At 39.9% G+C, this 20,358-nt stretch overlaps 1 protein-coding gene across 1 annotated transcript in view; it reads right to left on the bottom strand.

Moving 5' to 3' along the window:
• The window catches only part of brd7 (bromodomain containing 7), a 50,468-nt gene that overhangs the window by 16,676 nt on the left and 13,434 nt on the right, over positions 1-20,358 (bottom strand). The window lies entirely within an intron of this gene.

Raw genomic sequence — 20,358 nt, 5'->3', positions numbered from 1 at the left:
GTGTGATTTCAAACTGAACCAGTCTGACTACAGTGACTGGAAACACTGGAATCACTAGTTATCTCAACACCTCCCTAAAAAACTTTATTTTTTTAGGAAACAAAAACATATGATAGTTGCTGTGGTTATTTAAAAATGAACAGTGGTTTAAGAGGATCATTTATCATACAGGCAAGCAGCAGAACAACTAGAAACAATCCTAATTCAACATTTAGAAAATTGATTAAAAAGACAGAAAACAGTTTACAACACCTGTAGAGATTTTCTAGCTATCTTTATGGACTTTGCTATTTTGCTGACTAGAAAGAATGTAAGACTAAACAACTATGCAATATTTATAGCCTATAGCCTTTATTAATTAAAAAGTAACTTCATATTATAGTAAAAATCTCACCACTTACCAATTGGTCGCTAGCAATGCATCAATTGGAAACCTGGGGATTACTGCATCTTTGCAAAATCTGTGTTTTAAAAGATAGTTTTGTTTTTAAAAACAAGTGGTGAATAAGAATCAATATAAAGGTGCATCTACAAAAATTAGAATATCATTAAAAAAGTTACTTTATTTTAGTAATTCAGCCAATAAAAAAACAAAAATCAATGTCTCAGAAAATTTTAATTTTATATAAGATCAATTGTACAATTGTTACAAGTCCTGTTGGAAAATGAAATCTGCATCTCTATAAAAGTTATCAGTAGCAGAGGGAAGCATGAAGTGCTGTAAGATTTTGTGGGAAAACAAAACTGCACTGACTTTAGACTTGATAATAAAACACAGTGGATCAACACCAGCAGATGGCTTGTCTCTCCAAACCATCATTGATCATCAGTAAATTTTACATTTCATTTGTAAATCAAGAGAGCAGAGTCTGGAGGAAGAGTAGAGAGACACACAGTCCAAACTGCTTGAGGTCTAGTGTGAAGTTTCCAGTTTCAGAACAGTACATTTTATTTAATATATAGTTCACTATCAAACACTGATAATGTAGTGTACAGACAGATGATGTATTCTACACTTTTCTGTGTACTGTATACCATAATGCAATGTGGAGCTGTTGTGTCAAATGTCCTCAGAGCAGCACAGACAAATATGGTTTGTTGTTTGGTCATACCCAAGTCAATTTACCATAAATTAAATGATATATAACAATGAATTCTGAATACAACTTTTAGGAAAGTTAATGTTTTTCCTCTGTTATAATGTTGCATTTTTGAAGACAAAACAATATTTAATGTGGTTTTAGCTCCTTATTTAAACGAAATATTAATTGAAATCTTAATTGAAGTTCTAGAAATTAAATGAAAAACTTCACAGAAATTTTACAGAAGGTGGTCCAAGGAATTTGGGGGAGGGGCTCATTATTGCTGTGTTTTTTTCCTACAAACAAGAACTCTCTTTCAATGCGAAAAAATGCTAATGTGAAAACATCTAAAGATCTAAAGTTTCCAGTGAACTCCTGTGGTTATAGAGATCTTTACTGGTACATTCACACCCAGTCACAGACCAATTTGAAAGTGACTTTCAATTATATTGTCATCTCTCTCTCTCTCTCTCTCTCTCTCTCTCTTTCTGTAACTCTGTCCCCTATTCTTTTAACACGGCTTGTACGAACAGAATGAGCTACAAATGGAGCTGAGCTGTACAATGTATGTCCTTAGGGTAGTACAACGACTGGGGGGAACTGTGTGTGTGTGTGTGTGTTCGCGCCATTACAACCAGGCTTTGCTCCGGTTTAGACCTTTGGGCATTGTGCAGACTGCTAAGTGGCAGCTGTTTGATTCATGCAGGGCAGATAGGGCACATTCTTTGAAGCACATTCCAGGTTTTATGAAGCATCCTGTTGAGGGATCCAGAGCTTATATTCCAAATTTTTTGGAATGAAAATAAACGGAATCCATCCATCCGTCCACCATTCCACCCATACCTCTGTCCGGACAGAGGGATGATTCTAATGGGTTGAGAGTGCTGTCAGATGGGTGATGTCGTGTTGTGTTTTTTTTTTTCCCTGCTCCAAGAATCCGTACGGCCAATTACAGTAAGATTCTACCGGCAGCGCATTCTTGTGTGTTGATCAAGTCCTTATTGTCTGTGGAGGACAGATTCTTGGATGGGTTCCTTGTTGGAGAAACCGCAGACAGAGAGGATTGCAGCATTTGTCATAAGTAACAGACGGGACTGGCTTTGCCGTTCTACGGACTCGTAAAAAACAAGAAAGAACCCAAAACAGAACCTAAAATTACACTGAGATATGTTTTATATTTGTATAAACAAAGTAGTGATACACAGTGGTGATGTAGGACAGAAATGTTCATGTCTTTTCACTCGGACAACACCCATCAGTAGCTGTAAACACACTGAAGCTACACATGAGACCACCTTCCTATGCTACACTATTAGTAAATATAAAGTAAAAGATGTTATTAAATTTTCTTTTAGAAGTACCATAGAAAAACATTAATGTAATTATTAACACTAACACTTCCCCAACCTCACTTACATTCAAGTACACTTTACTCATGATTGGGTATTCACGTATTCACATTCTCTTTTTAGAACTATATTTGTTACAGATGCATATTTATAATATATTTCTATGTCACATCAGTCACATCTATCTAATGGTTAAAAACAATGGTCAGTTAGAATACTGTGCATTTTGGGCTTGATAGCTTAATTTTTTAAAAAGATTTTTAACTATCGACTTTGGACTGTAAGACTTCACACTACACAGAAATCATATTTGATATTTCCCACTTTAATCACTTTTTATTTCCTGTCTTGCATGCATCCACTGTGTCATAGCAAGCTACACAACAGGTGGACAATTTTATTAAAAATAAGTTTTAGTTTTAGTTAAGTTTATTTCAATTTTGCAAAAAGTATACACACATAATAAAGAAAGTTTTCCATTTAAACAAATCAATACAGGCCGAAAACGTATAGGTTAAACCTTTAGCTTTTTTTGTTAAACTATTTACCTAAGCAATATACATTTTTATGAGACCTGCTGAATTAGAAGGAAAACATGGCAACACCCTTGTTCCTCACTAGTGTCACATAACGCAGCTTATAATCCGGTGCACATGTATGAAAATAGACCAGAAAATAGGAATTCCTTGATAGTGCGCCTTATAATACAGTGCACCTTATAGTATGAAAAATAGTCAGTTTTCAAAGAGTAGTGAATCTATCTTTGCTTGTGTGCTATTTTTTATACCAAGCCATGTGAGTTAGTTTTAGATAGCTCCTATTTTTGCTGTTTTTATTAGTACCAGTTTTTTTCTCACTTTTTTGCCCCCGTCACAACTTTTTTCTTTTTAATCTGTTGCATTATTTAACATCTGTTAATAATCTGTTAATCTCTCAATATAATATGGGTCTATGAGATTTACAAATCGTTTTATTCACCAATGTTTTGTTTTGGAGCTGGGGTTGTAGATGCCCCAAAATGCCCTGTTTCTTTTTAGAGTGAAAGGGTTTAGCCTCACAAACCCACTTACACCAGCCACTGTGGCTTTGGAACTGAGTGAAATACACGCTTCCTTGCCTTGTTATGATGGTGTGACAAATGCTGCCCAAAAATAGGCCTGTTGTTTTCTCTTTTCAGCTGCTGATGAAACAGTTTTGATCTGACAACAGCTAACAAGAAAGCTCTGTGTTTGTTTATTTATTTATTTATTATTTTTGGCACAGAAATGAATTAAACACCAGTATCGTGAGCACTGATCAAATGTACAAAAAGCCCTGGAAGAATAAATGAGTACAAATAAACTGTGGAATAAATACATATTAAATAAGTAGCACTTAGCCAGAGCAATATCAACATTATATATTCCCCGTCACAAGTAATGCCACAACATAAGGAGGGTAAAAACTAGCACATGCCTCCTCCAATACAGGAGAAGTCAGACACTGCCTCTTTTCAAACTGCTGCAGATTCAGCATCACAGCGCGCTCGAAGGAAAGCACAGCTCACAGATGCCTTGTGCCGATCATCATCACGAGTGATAAGGGGAAACAGCACCATCAACCCACCCAGAGACGGCAAGGCCAATTGTGCTTTCTCAGGGCTCCAGCAGCTGATGGCAAGCTGTATTTCTGGGATTCAAACCAGCAATTTCCAGATCACATTGGCAGCACCTTACTCCGCTGGACCATTTGGAGCCTCATCTATAGTATCTTTGTTTGATTTGTTAAGCTATTTCTTTAGAAACACGGAGTAGTTACAACACAAGCCTTCTAATTTAATCTGAACCACAAATATTAATGATGTTTAGTATCTCACTATCATGCTCACTGCTTCCATCCATTTTCACAAGTCTTCACACTATTTATAGCTTAACGTAAAAATTGCACAAATTCTGTTAATTTCCGATGATTGTGTAGCCTGTGTTGCACTGCTACAACTGAGTATGTATTAGATTTCAGTATCACATATTGCAGGTATTCAAATTAGATTTGCATGTCTGGACATCACAAATGTACTGTATCTGAAAGGGTTGCTGTGATGTACAGATCTGCATCAGTAACTATCAATTTTTAAAAAATAGCACTAATCAGATTTTAGGTGGTATCTAACTTTCCAGATGATCAAAAATCCATCTGTATACAATGAGTCTAGATACGTAAAAATCTCAGATGCTCAGGCAGATATTCCTAATTGGTTCTAATTTCTGAGACCTTAATTGTTTCTTAATGGAAATCATCTTTATGACTATTTCCCTCATGACTGCTTTCATAGCATCCTATAGAATAGGTGGTGAGATGTCTCCATTATCATTTTGTGCTAGGTACACTTTTATGTCCATTTTTAAATCCTGAACTGTCTGAGGTTTATATAAATTATTTAAAATAACTGAATTCAGCTTCCATAATGTTGATCAGAATCAGAATCAGAATCGGGCTTTATTGGCCAAGTATGCTCACACATACAAGGAATTTGTGTTTGGTTTCAGTAGCTCACAGTGCACAATAATTGACAATAACATTACAGAAGTAAAACATTTACTCACATAAACACACGCACACACATACAAACATACCTGTAACCTAACTTTACGTGTGCAGAGTTGTATATTTACAGTAAAGTGCTGAGTGCAGCAGTAAGGACACTGGTGCAGTCTGAATAAATAATTAAGTTAAACTGAGTTAAATAAGGCATATAAATATGAGAACAGAAGAATTACTTGCAGAGACAGTACAGTGTGTTGTAGCCACTATCACCAGATTAATAAAGTGCAGTACAGAGGGTTAACAGAGTGAGAGGGATGACATGGATATGGATGTATGTAACAGTCTTGTGTGGATGTAACAGACTGTATCCTGGATGTTATGTTGTAGTGTTCAGCTATTCATGAGAGTGATGGCGTGTGGGAAGAAGCTTCTCTGTAGTCTGGTGGTCTTGATCTTCAGTTGGCTAAAACGCCGTCCTGAGGGGAGACGCTGGAACAGGTGGTGTCCAGGGTGTGACGCATCAGAGACAATGTTCTCTGCTCTTTTCCTGGTTCTGGAGGTGTGTAGATCTGGCAGGGTGGGTAGCTTCACACCGATGGTCCTCTCTGCAGACCTGATGATGCGCTGCAGTCGGTGGATATCATGTTTGGAAGCTGAGCTGCCCCACACTGTGATGGATGTGGTGAGGACAGACTCAATGGTGGCGGTGTAGAACTGCACCATCAACTCCTGGGGCAGGTTGAACTTCCTCAGCAGACGCAGGAAGTACAGTCTCTGCTGGGCTTTCTTGATGATGGTGCTGATGTTGCAGTCCCATTTCAGGTCCTTGGAGATTGTTGTACCAAGGAACTTGTAGGAATCCACAGCCATCACAGTACTGTTGAGGATGGTGAGTGCTGGAAGGGTTGGGGGGCTTCTCCTGAAGTCCACTCTCATCTCCACTGTTTTTGCTGTGTTCAGCTCCAGGTTGTTGTAGTTGCTCCAGAGCACCACCTGCTCAACAACCCGTCTGTAAGCAGACTCGTCACTGTCCCGGATCAGACCAATGACTGTCAAATCGTCTGCAAACTTCAGGATTTTGACTGAGGGGTCTGTGGAGGTACACTCGTTTGTGTAGAGTGAGAAGAGCAGAGGGGAGAGAACACAACCTTGTGGAGCTCCTGTGCTGATGGTCCTGGTTCCTGAGGTGATCTTTCCCAGCCTCACCTGCTGCTCTCTGCCAGTGAGGAAGCTGGTAATCCACTGGCAGGTGGAGGCTGGCACGCTGAGTCGGGTCAGTTTGGTGTGTAGATGTCCAGGGATGATCGTATTGAAGGCAGAGCTGAAGTCCAAGAACAGAACTCTTGCGTATGTGCTAGGACGGTCGAGGTGCTGGAGGATGTGATGAAGACCCATGTTCACTGCATCGTCCACCGACCTGTTGGCTCGATAAGCAAACTGCTGGGGGTCTAGCTGGGGGTTGGTGATCTCCTTCAAGTGAGTGAGTACCAGCCTCTCGAAGGATTTCATGACCACAGAGGTCAGTGCGACGGGTCTGTAGTCGTTCAGTCCTGTGATGTGAAGCTTTTTGGGGATGGGTATTATTGTGGAGCGTTTGAAGCACGACGGTACGACACACAGCTCCAGTGATTTATTGAAGATCTTTGTGAAGACAGGAGCAAGCTGGTCTGCACAGTTCCTCAGACAGGAGGGTGACACTCCGTCTGGGCCTGGTGCCTTCCTCACTCTTTGTTTTTTGAAGAGTCGGTGCACGTCTTCTTCACAGATCTTCAGGGCAGGCTGGATGGGTGACTGAGAGACAGAAGGGTGTGAATGGGTGCTATCAGGTTGGGTGGGGGTGGGCTTTTCAAACCTACAGTAGAAGCTGTTAAGGTCTTCAGCCAGTTGACGACCCCCCATTGTCTGGTGGGGGGTACTTTTGTAGCCTGAGAGACTGTGCAGGCATCTCCAGACGGCTGATGGCTCGTTTGTGGACATCAGTCTGCTCAGCTTGGTGGAGTAGCTCTTCTTAGCAGCTCTGATCTCTCTGTTCAGTGTGTTCCTAGCCTTGTTGTAGAGCGCCCGGTCCCCACTCCTAAAAGCTTCCTCTTTAGACCGGCGCAGCTGCTTCAGTTTGGCGTTGAACCAGGGCTTGTCATTGTTGTATCTGATGCGAGTCCTGGTTGGAACACAGATGTCCTCACAGAAGCTGATGTAGGATGTCACTGTGTCAGTGTATTCGTCCAGGCTGCTTGTAGCATCATCAAACACACACCAGTCTGTTGACTCCATGCAGTCCTGAAGCCTCTCTTTTGCCTCACTGGTCCACTTCTTCACAGTACTGACCTCAGGCTTGGCCCGCTTGAGCTTCTGTCTGTAGGTTGGGAGAAGATGGACCATAGAGTGGTCAGATAGGCCCAGAGCAGCTCGGGGAACAGAGCGATATGCACCCTTTAGTACAGTGTAGCAGTGATCGAGGATATTCCTCTCCCTGGTGGGGCAGGTCACATGCTGTCTGTATTTGGGCAGCTCACTGGTGAGTCTCGCTCTGTTGAAGTCCCCTAAAATGATGAAAACAGAGTCTGTGTGTTTGTGCTCGGCGCTGGTGATCTGGTCAGTGAGAGCGCGCAGTGCCTCGCGCACGCACGCGCTTGGTGGTATGTAAACTCCCACGAGCACCACGGAGAACTCACGCGGGCAGTAGAACGGTTTACAGTTGATGAGCACAGACTCCAGATCAGGACTGCAGGTTTTTAGGAGCACAGTGACGTCTGTACACCAGCCGCGGTTGATGTAAAAACAGATCCCACCGCCTTTGACTTTGCCCGACGTCTCTCGGTCGCGGTCCGCTCTGTAGAAGTGAAAGCCGGCGAGCTGCAGCGCGCTGTCCGGGGTGGCCTCGGTGAGCCAGGTCTCGGTGAAGCACAGCGCCGCGGAGAGAGAAAAGTCCTTGTTGGTCCGGTTCAGAAGAGAAAGTTCATCCATTTTGTTGCCTAGCGAGCGGAGGTTGGCCATGTGAATGCTGGGTAGCGCTGTGCGGAGTCCGCGCTGACGGAGTTTAATGAGCGCGCCCCCGCGTCTCCCGCGCCTGCGCGTCCGCCTGCGTCTCCGGCCGAGGAGCGCGGCTGCTCCGCTCACTAAAACTTCTAAAAAGCAGTCCGAAAACGAAAAATCAGGAGTAATGCCATGTGGCATGGACTGCCTGATGTTGAGGAGATCCTCTGCGCTGTATGTGAACGTGTTAGGTTCACATGTGGCGGCACGAACAAACAAAAACAGACAAAGCACGACGGAGCTTCTGACCAGTGTCGCCGTCCGCGGCGCCATCTTAGATCTTCGATCTACGATTCCTATCCTAGATTAATTCTAAGTAAAGCGGGGCATGATCAGACAGATTTATTGTACCAATATCGCAATCATTAACCTAGTAGAATAGAATAACACAGAATTCAACATTATTGTCATTGCACATGTACATGCACATGTAAATATGTATTTTACAAATGTTCAGTAAATTGTTGAATATGTTGTAGCGATGTATAGGTATATAGAGGTTATGAATGTACTATGTACTATGAAAAGAGTAGATTTTTTATACAGAATATACAATAGTGGGCAGAATATACAACAAATGAAAGAGCTGGTAATTGGTGTTAAGTTTGTGTGTTGGTAGTTTGTGTTAGAATACAGTCCATCGTTATTGTTCAGATATCAGGAGGCAAAGTTCAGGAGTGTGACAGCCGTGGGAAAGAAGCTGTTCCAATACCTGGTGGTCTTAGTCCAGAGGCTCCTGTAGCACCTCCCAGAGGGCAGGAGGGTGAAAAGTCTGTATGCTGGGTGACTGGATTCTTTAACGATTTTCCCAGCCCTTTTCAGACACCTATTTCTGTAGATGTCCTTTATAGTACTCCTACTATACTCCTGCTTGTACTTATCCTGGCTAAACAGAAGAAAATACTCTATTCTTGAGTATATTGGGTGAAGTGTGGTGAAGAATAATGTGTATAATCTCTACTAGATGGATATGTTTCTGTCCAGATATCTATAAATCCTAATTCTTTCATTTTTATGTTCATTTTCCTATGTGTAGAGTTTAGATATTCATAATTTAAGGTATACAACACCTGTTTTTTAACAGAACACATGCAGTGCAGCTTGAAGTACTTAAATTTTGGCATCACATTTTTTTTTCACCTATAAAAATGTCAGAGCCTTTTCTGCAGTTGACCATATTCATGTAATCCTGAGGCAAAACGAATGCTAGATCAGTGCTTGTACAGCAGGAATTAAGATATGAAATCTGCAGTAGCATGCATGGAATTCCTATAGTGTGGGAATCGTATAGCTTCAGTAGTGCAGATGAAGCAATTTTAGAGATTTATAATGATTTATTTAACGGTGACAAGTTAAACCCTTGTGTGCAGGTGTGTGTGTGTGTGTGCCTTCTCAGACCATTTACAGACCGTTTCCCTTAAGACTCTATGTTTGTACACGCACACACACACGCACACATTCGCGTGTAAGGTTTTGGCTCAGGACAGTAACTTTCTGTGTCTGGTACTCTTAAGCCTCTGTGAAGACAGTCTCTTTCATCAGATGGATCAAGAACACACTCTCTATCTCTAATAGCACAGAAACGCAGTGTTTTTCATCCTACGCAGCATTCCGTTAACTTGGCCTCTCTATACAGCCCTGCGCCAGAACTGCTCCGTGTGATGTTTTTCCAATTCAAAAAGTCGTTTATAACATACTGGTCCAACTTTGCTTCCCATACTTCACCTACTCCTGGTGAACCTTTCATTAGGTGTCTAAAATCCATTTAATAATACTTGCTTTAAAACACACGGTTTGCTCATGATTAGATAGTATAAAGCAAATAATCTGAAACTGAATCTGTTTGTAACAAAAAATCTAAAAAAAAAAAAAAAAAAAGGATCACATTACCAAATGATTATCTATTAATCTGTCATATTCTGTTCGGTTAAAATTAACTTACTTTAGCGATACCACTATTTAGAGCTTGAATTCCACCTTAAATGTGGCAGCTGCAGCTACTGAGGCAGAATGATTTAAGGTGGAATAGGAAAATTCAAATGAGAAGTTCATCTGACTTTAGCTCCCTATCGTTCCCATATTATACCATCTGTACCAGAATTAGAGATGGACAAAATTAATGAGCAATAATTGTTGCATCACCCACACCACACGCTTTTGAAGAAATATAATGACCTAAATTAAACTTAAAGACAGCCAAACATGCTCCAGAACCCAGGAAAGCTCCAGAACCCCAGCCCAGTACCCCAGCCAATTGATGCCTGTGCAAGCCAGCATCACAATAGAAGTAACCAGATAAGAAAGAATGCACCCCATGAGCACGGGCAGTTTTGCTCTCTCGGGCTCCGGCTGCTGATGGCAAAGCAGGATAATCCGTGATTTGAGGCATACCACTACGACTAGCAGCTCAATATCATCAAACCCAAACTACTGCTTTTAGAACACAATCCAATTTCTCATAATTAGCCAGAGGGCTTCACCAAAAAGGGTAGTGAGCACCCATTTGAACCCCAAAATGGGAAATGTGACACGCAAATGTCAGCTGGAACACAACACATCTATTTAAGCATCTGAAAAGTAAAGCTAACTGACTGCATACGTGAAATCAGGTGTGCTATGTGCAAATGTGGCACTTGGGACAGGAAATGGTGTTCCCTATATTAGTGATCTACATTCTGCTTCCGATTTTGGTTTTGGTTTGCAGGGAAAAGTATTACCTCTAGTATGTCTCTATGGCAGAGTTCTGTGTAGTGCTCTTTATTGTGTAATGCTAACCAATGTAAGTGTTACTATAATTTCTTGTCTCTTAATGTGTTTGAGAGCATCAGTTGTAAAGTTGTGAAGAGGTAGAGTTGGTATACAGTGAATAGCTCTATTTGAGTAATGTTCTAACCCATATTATGGTAAGAACTAAGTAAAGAAGACAAACTACTTGAAAAAGTGAAGGTCAGACAATCAGAAACCCTCAAAGACCATCAAAAACAATAGGATGAAACTGGTTCTCATCAGGACCGCCCCAGAAAAAGAAGCTCAAGAGTTTCTTTTGTTGCACAGGATAAGTTCATCAGAGTTACCAGCCTCAGAAACTGCAAAAAGTTGACAGAATCCCAGATAAGACCACCTCAGTGCTTTACAGAGTATTTTGGTTTGTTTAAAACTTTTAAGTTACTACATGATTCCTTATGTGGGCCTTTACTGTCTGGATGACTTCAGTATTCATTTACAATGTAGGAAAAAAAATTGTCCAAATGTTTGAAAAGACTATTTAAATCGAGAAATATTTTGTCACTGTTCTGCAGCTTTTATTTTGATGATTATTTTGATTCAGATTTTTAGACCTTACTCTGAGCTAAGAAATCAGAGTATGCTGTTTTCATCATGACAACCCGAATAATGAGACAACTGCAATAATCCAATATATTAAACAGATTGGTAGGGTACAATGCTCCAGATTTCTCAATGTAGGCAATAAAGTTCCATATGGTATTTCCCTATAACCCCTATAAGTGTTGTACATAGTGTTCCTCAATTTCCAATTAAAGGAATAGAAATGGAAATTTCTATAACAATGTTCTATATAATGCCCCTGCTTTTCCAGTCTAAGGAATATTGCACATGGGATTATTTTAAACAGTAATGGACTTGTTTAGTGTTATTTGTTTGATCCTCCAGACATGGCCCGCAGTAATATCAGTAATGAACCATGACAATATAAGTGTACCCGTTGTGTGTGAATGTGTTTGTGTGTCTGTGTTGCAGGATTGCCTGACTTTCTCAAGTGCAACACATGCTTTGGAAACGAACCACAAAACGGAGATCAGTTCCAGCCAGTGAGGGTAACTAATGGCAGATGTAGTCAAATTCATTATCCTCTGTCACAACACAGATATTGAAAGGATCCAGACATGCATGCACAACACACGCACATATACACACACATGAAAGCCACATCCCAGCGGAATCATGGGAAACGTCTTTCCATGCTGTGCCCTGAGAGGAATCTGAATGTTGGGTCTCTGTTTGACCAGAACGAAAGACAAACAGCCATCCCTCCCCTCACTGCCCCTCCACTCTCCTCCCTGCCTTCCATCTCCTCCCTGAAGGAAACCATTACTGTTTAACTGAGCCGCATACTGCCCATTTAACTGGATGAGTTCAAAGAGAAAATGCCATTGTCTAAAGGGACAATAGAACGAGGCAAAGTGGGACTTTTCTGGGATTTTCCAAAAGACTGTCACTTCATGCTGCATTTAAAATTAGAAAAAAGTATTTTTTTCTTCTTCTGTTTATCTCCCACACCCAATTCCAAAAAAAGTTGATGCACTGTTTAAAATATAAGTAAAAACAGACACAAATACATTTTTTGTTTCACAACAGAAAATAGAAAACCAATCAGTTGTTGCAATTGCGGCAAAAGTTGGGAAGGGGCAAAAAAAGGATGGAAAAGTAAACAGTACTAAAAACTGCAATAGAAGAAATTTGCAACTACCTCACATGATTTGGCATAAAAATAGAATTTTATGAAGGCAGAGTGTCTCCAAAGCAAAGACAGACAAGAGTTTAACCAATTATTTCTATGAATACCATGTGTAACAAAGACGGAGCAATTTTAGAAAAATGTTCCTTAACATAAAACGACAAAAACGTTGGGATATACCAACATATACAACACATAATATCATCATCAAAAGAATCACAGAAATCCTTGTGTACAAGGGACAAGGCCAACTATCAATACTGAATGCTGGTGATTTTGGGCTCTCAGTTGAGTTGTCAAGTCTTTTTAAGTCTAAAAGCCTGAGTCCGATTCCGAGTTTAAAGGCCCAGTCAAACTCAAGTCTATCATAGCACAAACTCAAGTCCTATGACCACACACACGAGTCATATTAGAATTTTCCAGGTGGAACAGGAACAGATTCACTGCTGTTGAACAAGAAGCCAACATCACTCTTGCTTCCATGTAGCTAGGGATTCTGTTGAAGTCAAATTTACAGTAATATACAGTTTTGATGGTTTTAATCATTTTAGGCACTAAAATCTGCTTAGTCCAGGTTCTCAGCCCTCTTTTTTGCGGTACCGCTGCTCCACAAATTTGAGAGTTTTCCTACTGTAACACAACCAGTTCAGTTTAATTAAAAAATGTCAGGCAACCCAATTTCTGTACAAATATTGATGTCCACAGACTGTTGGTTCTTTTGATGGTCATTTTAATGGACTGCTGTCAAGGCTATGCACTTTTAATGGATAAGTGGATAATTGCTTCTTTCTTAGTTTGTCAATATTTCCATAAACACAGCCATGTTGTAGATTGATTTGCCACTCAGTCTGACAAAGGAGGAATAAGAGTGCTCCGTCAGACATGCAGCATCAATGCACACCCTCTATATTGACATGTAGTTGGGCTTAATGCAGACCTCATATAATTGTTATTGAAACATTTTTATAAATTATTATAAATGATTGTCTAGCCCGGCTCCAAGGGGTTCGAATTCTGTTCATACAGCTTGCCATCAGCTGCCGGAGCCCTGAGAGAGCACAACTGGCCTTGCTCTCTCTGGATGGGTAAATGGCACTCCCTCCCCACATGACTCCCCACAGGGTGATGTTGATCAGCACAAGGCATCTGTGAGCTGATGTATCGGAACTGAGTTGCTGGGCTGTCCTTTGAGCGTGCTGTGATGCTATTCGACAATGCTGCATCAGCTGCAGTTTGAAAAGAGGCGGTGGCTGACTTCACGTGTCGGAGGAGGCATGTGCTAGTCTTCACCATCCTTGTGTTGGGATATTACTAGTGATAGGGGGAGTAGTAATGAGTGGGTTGGGTAAATGGCCTTGTGAATTGGGGAGGAAATTAAAAATAAATGTATAAAAAAAAGAATAATAGGTATTGTCCAGCCATATGCAGACAATCTAACTAATTGCCATACACATAAACCGCAGCGCTCACTATTCATCTGCCAGCGCCAAACTCCCATGAATTAATCATAATTAGTCTGTCTGTTAAATGTTTCATTAGACAGCGTGACAGATTGCACTTAAGAAACATCTCACCTCCTTCAGGCAGTCGAGGGAGGCAGCCCTCCTCTCCAAAATTCGATATACAAATACGCTGCAGCAGCCAGGCTTTCATATTCACACGCACTGACACGAAAGAGGAGGAAAATGAAGAGAGACAGAAGTTTGAACTGAAGTGCCGCATGGATCAATCTGATAGACTGTCGCTGCCATACATACACAACCATCGCTCGTCTCTCTCTCTCGCGCTCGATTTCTCTGAGCCGCTCGACTCTCTGAACCAATTACTGTAATGTATATTTCATCTGGGGCGCTTATTGTTGTTGTAGTGGAACGTCACCCTCGGAGTCTGATGCTTTAAGTCGCTTTAATGTATTATTCTGTTTTTAACAGCCCCATTACAATACAAGTCGAGAGCTTTTTATGATGTGAAGCTCTGTGGGAGGCTTGTTGGGGGGGGTGTGAGGGAAAGTGTGTGTATATGTGTGTGTATGTGTGTGTGTGTGTTGGTAAGGGAGAGAAAATGGGTGTATTAGTGAGACAAAGTGAGAGAAAGAGAAAGAGAGAGCATGTGTGGTGTGTCCATGAGGATGGATATGTGCAGTTAGTTTGTACACATGAATGTGTGACAGAGAGGCTTTGCATGTATGGAGGTGTGTGCATGTGTTTGAGATTGGAGGGTGTAGTATGCATGTATAAAAAGGATTACCTACATGGTGTGTGTGTGTGTGTCTGCCTATGTGACCGGATTACAAGGTCTGTGTATGGCCTGATTTTGAGGGAAATGCAGGAGGATGTAAAATATATGTACAAATAAAACAAACAGCCCACCATTTCTGTCTCCTTTGAAATCATTTTGAATATTAATAGAGATTTCTATTATCAGTATTTTCATTTGGTTCACATTCCCACTGCAGTCAATTCTACCACTTCAGCAAAAAAACAGGACTTTTTTTAAAGGACCAGACAGTCCTCCAGACCAAGGCCCAATCCCAATTCTTGTTTGTACCTGTAACCCTCGTTTTGGAGTGTCTACGTTATGATTTGCAAGGAGAAGTGGTTCAAATCCTACCTCTAAGAAATGGGGCAACTCTGCAAGAACCTGATGCATCGTTAAACCAGATAAATAAAAAAGAACAATGCTCCATTACCAGGCTACTTGCCTAAATGTAGGGCACTGTATCTCCTCAAAAGGGGGGGAGGGGAAGAAGAGAGTGTGATGTGACAGTTGTTTATTATAGTGCACCTCTAACTCCTCTGATTGGAAGCTGACATTACCCATTTGCTAGCTGCTTGTTTGGATTTTTCTGTTCCACCTTAAATGACACAGCATCCTCACATTTAAGGAGGAATGGGAAATATAGCTAGCTTTTAAGACATATAAGCTTGTCTCTAATACATAAAAAAAACAAAAATCAACTAAAAGAATGCAGAGTAGTTATAGTTGTGTGTTTCTTTGGTCTCTTGTGTCAGCATCTTGCTGTGATTTCCTAAAATCCCATAACACAATGCTCCCGACAAGCTTACAGTGCTAGCGATAGGTGCATAAGTTGATAGGGGAGAGTTATCGTGATTTAATTTCATGATGGCAGCACCTGGAGAATTACTTCAAGGTACTGTGCTTATAAACTGTTTTTTTTATCTCATTTTCTCCCCAATTTAGAAGGCCAATTACCCAACCCACTCATTAGGACTCGCCCTGTCACTAGTGATGCCCCAACACCGGGAGGGTAAAGACAAACACATGCCTCCTCCGATAGATGTAAAGTCAGCCACCACCTCTTTTTGAACTGCTGCTGATGTAGCACTGCCGAGTAGCATCAAAGCGCACTTGGAGGACTCGGTTCCGATACATCAGCTCACAGACGCAGCCTTATGCTGATCAACATCACCATTTGGAGTGATGTGGGGAGAGAGTCCCATCTACTCAACCAGAGAGAACAAGGGAAATTGTGCTCCCTCGGGGCTCCGGTAGCTGATGGCAAGCTACATGAACAGGATTTGAACCAGCAATCTCCTGATCATAGTGGCAGAGCTTAGCGTGCTGGAATAAACACTGTTTTAAAAAAAAATACCTGTGCCATTTCATGTTAAATGTTCTCAATACCTCGTTTTAAATGTCAGGGCACATAAATGAGAAGCTACTCACTGCATCAGTTAGGGTTATGTTCCAGACTCTAATGGTAGATCTAATTATGCAGCAACAGAGGAGCTTTTGACTCTAATTTAACTTAAATCTACAGGATTAACTAACTAGGTTAGAGTGTCTTAAAGAGTGAGAGACAGTGAGTGGACACTGTTTAAAAACCCCAGCAGCACTGCTGTGTCTGATCCACTCACACTGCAAAAACATTATTCTTAGCAAGTGAAATTAACTAGTTTTAAGGCAATAAATCTTATTTTCTCTCTGATACATTTTTAGGTCTTACTAAGCATTATAAGTGTAAAATTGTTTTACTTATTTTAGGAATATGATCTTATTCAGTCTCACTTCGAATTTTCACCTTTTTTTTAAAGTAATTTTGACTCAAAATAAGCACAAAAAGTTACTGGTCAAGTTATATTGATTCTTGTGTACAAATTTAAGCCACAAAATAAAGAATTTTTGCTTGATTTAAGCGTATTTCACTCATTTTGAAAGTTTGTGATTGCTTATTTTTAAAAAATCTTAGAAAAGAATTTGCTCATCCCATTGGCAGATTTTTTTTGCTTAGTTTGAACATGTATGTCTTAATTTACATATATTTTGTCTAGCTTTTGCCAATGGATTTTTTGCAGTACATATACACAGTGCTCCGCCGTGTCAGTGACTCTGCAGTGCTGGGGTCCTGACCACTGGAGGACAGAGGATAGGATAATAAAGAATGCATTGAAACAGATACTATCTGTAAAACGAAGGTGGTGATTTGTGTATGTACATGCACATGTATTTGTGTTCATGTATAAATATGTATGTGTGCTGGATGATGAAGAAGAAGGTGGTGGGGAGGTTAGGTTTTGTTAACTGTCGCTGGAGGCTTTTCTTCTGCAGCAGTCTCTGAAGGCAGTGGTCCTGTGGAGGGCTCAATCCACTGGAGACTTTCTGTTCAAAGCTGTGGAGCATGCTGACGGCCCGCTGCTGCGTTCAGAGCCCTTTGAAAAGTTCGCATAAACTGTGATGCTGCCACAGGGAAACGCTCTTTACCCACAGAACAGTCAGCCGTGACTCAGAGTTTAGCATACAGAGAGAGAGAGAGAGAGAGAGAGAGAGAGAGAGAGACAGCAATAGAGAGCTTAGAACCAGTGTTCTCCAAGCACCTGATTCTCACATCATTCTGCTAATAAAGGTTTAGTAGTATACCTTTTTCATACAAACAAAAAAATATATAAAAAAGCGATAATTATTCCTTATTTAACCATTTTTATTTTATATAATTATATTTATTATTAACAATCAACATGATTAATCATGAGAGGTTTATTAAGAACAAAAACAACAGCATTACTTTAACTATTTAAACTACAAATATTTTTGTACTGGATGCAGTTCAGTTTTTAAAAGTTGCTTTAAGCAATATCTGCATTAGATTTGCAAATTAAATTATATTTATATTAGTGGCTCAATCACTTAATAATATATAATAAACATGCATCATGCTAGTTCCCTGTATTATTGGAAAGTACAACTAATAATATTGTAGGGAGGTTCATTTCTGGCAGACTAAAACATTTTTACTGTATTATTATAACTAGCAAAAGAGAGACAGATTTACCTCTTTTCCACCAACAAAGTGCTGGTGCCGGAGCCGGTTCCTGCGAACCTTTTAAGAACCGGCTCATGTTTCCACTGCTTCAAGGAGTCACTCACTACGTATGTAAATGTGGACGTCAACAGAAGTCGGGGGACGATTTAAAAACAACATGGCAGAACCGAGCTCCTTTTGAAACTTCTGCCGCTGTCCTCGGTAGACCACTGTTGATTCATTTTCATTCATTTAGCTGCTTCTGCTGCTCTTAGCTGAGAATGGAGGTGAGGTCTGTTAACAACTTTGCCCCGGAGACGCTTCAACGCCGCGCCCAGGTTCACAGGTTCGCTGGTTCCAGACCAGCAAGATTGTGGGGCCAGAACGGGATGGCTTTCCGGGCCGAGAACCTGTGATTTTGCGGGGGAAACTCAAAAAGAACCGTTCGCGAACCTGGCACCAGCACCGGCACCATGCCGGTGGAAAAGCGCCTATTGATCCCCTGAGAGGTTTCAGCACAGTGGCAGTGTGTCACCCATATTTCGAGTACAGAGTAGTACAGAGACATTTTGGTTGGTGCGTTTTTGATATTGATATTTCGATACCCAGCCCTACTCACCTACATTGCGTTTGGTGATTCAAGGAGCTGCTGTTTGGAGATCTGTTGTAATTGACTCTGCATAAAGTTGGCATTTCATGCTGACAGAGCGAATTGCTTTAGTTTCCAGTCGCTTTCACTTTGTTTTAATATCACTGACAGTTAGTAGTATTTAGTAGTGGGGAAATTTCACGACTGGACTTTAATGAACTGAATGGGTGAGCGAATACTTTTGGCAATATAGTGCATCTCATGTACCATTTCACATAGACCATATATTTGCTATTTTTAAGCCATGAAGGGCCCTGATGAACATGGCTTGTAACTTACACTGGTGCAAGTGCGATGCTAACACCATAATAGCAATGCTAGGAGAGACAAATACCACAGTAGAGATGCTGATGACAGAATGTAGAAGCAGTGCTGGGTTGATGCTGTTAAAGATTATGATTATTAAGATTATGATAGACAGAATTCTATCTTAAATGGGCTTCCATTTGTTGGTACTAATTACCAGTTTCTTGACTGAACAAACTCATTCATTTTTTTCTTCAGTTAACCTACATTTGACTAAAGGCCAATTTATACTTCTGTGTCGAACCTACGCGCACCTCCCCAGAATTGTAACTACGCATTACAGACAGCAGCAGGGTGATTCTCACGAAATCAGACTAATGAGGTGGCATTAAGGAGTGTGATGAACAGGTAAATGCTATCAATTTGGGAAACACTGGTTTATAAACATCTCATCAAAGGCTATATTGGAAGTGATTAAAAGTAGACATTGTGATATTTTAAATTATGTATTTTTTATAATTTAGTGTGAAATTCTCAGTACCGCAACGCGTCCATTGCTGAATCTCGGCTCTTCAATTACACAATTTTAATATTTAAAATAAATAAATAATAAAAAACTTAAATGTATCTCATAAAGTAAATTGTTACAGTCAATAAAAATGTATTACTTGGAATTCATTGGTAAAAGAAAAGAAAATATTTAGAAAAATAACTTTGGTCAGAACCAATGTTCTCAGCCTCCGCAACAATTTTCAAGCACCATTTAAGACCACAAGGAACAGAAAAAAAACAGCCATTTTGAGAGGGGGGACACCTTTTAGTATGACACCCAAGATGGCTACCAGGTAAGCACCTAATTTTATACCTCTCCAGATAAATGTTAAAAACTTGGTTGTCAGCGAGCATACACAACTTTTTGTTTCTCATTACCGAAACAGCTAGTTTTTAATGTTTAAAAAAATGAAAATGTTATTGTGTTTTGGGAATTTTTAAGGTTTTTAAAGTCTAAATACAAAAAGCTAGCAAAAGTTTAGCCAGGCATCATGGTGGCCCCACAGAGATCAAAGAAGGTTAAGGTCCCTCATACTCCGCAACAGCCTTCTCATACACCGCAACAATTTAAGGCCTGTTGCGGTAGAGAGATTCACTGTTGCGGTAAAGAGAAATTAATGTTTTAAGTGACATGAACTTATATATATATATATATATATATTGTTTCATAAAAAAGCCTTTATTTACTTCTAATAAACAATATATAAAACAATACATGATATATATACACATTTTATGAAACAACCTTTATTAACAGTTTATAACAATAAAAGTTGTTTCATGAAATGTATATATTATATATATGAAATTTATATATATACACACATATATACATTTCATTAAACAACTTTCTTTAATTTTATCTTTAATTTTAATTTAGTTGCACATTGATGTTTACATTTTTCATGAGATTAATGCTTAATACAAAGATGTTTAATGAGATGTTGAATTGCTTGTTTCATACTTAAATATTTAATTTCAATTTAGTTGTACATTGATGTTTATATCTGTCATGAAATTAATACTTAATAAAAAAGTTGTTTTATGAGATGTTGAATTACTTATTTTGTATTTAAACATTCCATTTCAATTTAGTTATACAGTGATGTTTAAAGTTTTAGGGAATTTATGTCTAATGAGGTATGTTGAAATTTGTTTTATTAAAATACACAGTTCAAAATAGGATA

This window comes from Astyanax mexicanus, chromosome 23, assembly GCF_023375975.1.
Source record: "Astyanax mexicanus isolate ESR-SI-001 chromosome 23, AstMex3_surface, whole genome shotgun sequence".
NCBI classification, from domain to species: domain Eukaryota; kingdom Metazoa; phylum Chordata; class Actinopteri; order Characiformes; family Acestrorhamphidae; genus Astyanax; species Astyanax mexicanus.
Note: the sequence above shows the minus strand (reverse complement) of the source record. Positions and strands in the feature narration are given on the sequence as shown.